This window comes from Barbus barbus, assembly GCF_936440315.1.
Source record: "Barbus barbus genome assembly, chromosome: 10".
Classification (NCBI taxonomy): domain Eukaryota; kingdom Metazoa; phylum Chordata; class Actinopteri; order Cypriniformes; family Cyprinidae; genus Barbus; species Barbus barbus.
In genome coordinates this window covers 435,001-436,935 of record NC_136738.1, presented here as the reverse complement: position 1 = coordinate 436,935, position 1,935 = coordinate 435,001, and positions in this window count along the sequence as shown.

Here is a 1,935-nt window from a genome sequence, read left to right as displayed (position 1 = left end):
CCACTGAAGGCGAATTTACTGAACCCATGTGCAGTTTTATTTACAAGATAATAGAAAAATAAAGACTTGACTTGAACACAAACATAGACTCACCAAGCAGCGGTTACACAAAACAAAGCTAGACAAGAGACAATGGCTGCATCGGAAACCACATATTCTCTTAATTTCAATAACTTTGGTGGCTTTCTTGAACCGCTAACAATGGAATGGAACTTGTTGTTTTCTGCTCAGTCTGCTGTTTGATGGATTATTTCCATCAAGTAATAAAGCAGAAGGTTTGTATTCTTTATGTCATCGGTTAAAATGATTTTGCGTGTGCTTTTATTCTGATTTAATATAATTGTTTTTTGCTGTGTAACCTTTGTAACGTCTAGCGATTCAAAAGACCAAGCCAGAGCACAAATGAATCGAGCTTGGAGAATATTGGAGAATATTTTGTAGTCATTTGCTTTTTATGCGGAAACCAAACATTGTGGCCTCCATGTAGTCTGCCTTATTTTGTGGCTGCTTTCCCACCAGCTTACTCAACGACCTTTGAATATGAGAAGAGCCATCAATAGTAAAACATCCTCCATTTATGTAGTAATTTTGACAAATCAACCAGTTAATGTGAATGTGAGGGACAAGAGAATAGGCATTCTTCATCTACCATCGATGCAATAGTCAATAGGTTAACTAGTTTATTAGGAATTGTCATTGTCATGCCTTTGAATTGTGCCATTAAGTCTTTCAACCAATCCATTTGTCTGTGGATGGTACGGTGCACAAAAACTTCTTTGGATTCCCAGTAACTATATTATAATAATTATATTTTTCACAATTCCTAAAAGAAACCAATTAAAAACAGCTTATTTAAGAAGTATAAGCCTAACCTTGTTCGCTAATTCTGTGCCTTGGTCAGTTAACAACTTTTTGGTGCACCAAATTTGTAAAATAACTTTACAACACAACCTGTAACCTCCTCTGCAGTTTGTTTTTTAGTGAGAAAGCCTCACACCACTTTGTGAAATAGTCTATCATCACACATATATACTGATTTATGCCATTTTCAGTTGGTGTGAGCTATTGCACTAAATCCATTCCAACAATTTCCCTCGGCTCAGCCACCAAATTGTTTAATGTGGTTGGTTTCATAAGTAGAAAATAATATAACCATTCCATTTACATTAATTTACCTCAATAGGTGTATAATCAGCGTTGTTCTTGATTTCTGTTTGCTTGGCCTGACAGGCTGCACAGTGCATGACCTAACAGAGATAGTAGTTTTAACAGTGCTAGAATGTATTAACAGACCCAATTCCTGATATCCACAGTCATGGAAGGCCAATAAAATCGTTCACTGATGGAATCAGTGTTTTTACTATCCCACAGTGGACACCAATTGTGTTTGTATGGAGTTCAGTAAAAACCTCTTTGGCCTCTTCTTTACTTAAAACCATGGCTAAACCACCCTCTCCATGTCTTCTTGTAGCATAAAGCTTCATCTAAAAGTAAGTTTTGTTCATTACGATATCTTAACAGACCACAAGACTCACCCAGCCAAGGTCTTCAAAGTCCTATCACCAAATATGCCCAACTCAAGTTCTTTGCCTTTCTTAAAAGTAAATATTTTAAGGTTTTTTCCGACAGGGACCTGTACCAAGAAGCCGGGTTAGCTGGCTAGCCAGGTAAGTTTCAGTTTAGTTTGCACCAATCCTGGGTTTTAGGTATGAAAGTGGCTTGGCTTTTAGCTGCGTTCATTGCCACAGTAACTTACACTGCACAGCTAACCTGCTCCGGGGCAGATATGTTCTGAGTTAGAGATCTCAAACTGAAATTGGACCAATCAGATGTGGTCACTATGAAGTACCTTAAAAAAATACAACAAAATTGTCAGGCTTTAATGATAATTAAAACACTTATGCATTCTTCAGCTTTTAACATAACTGTGTATTT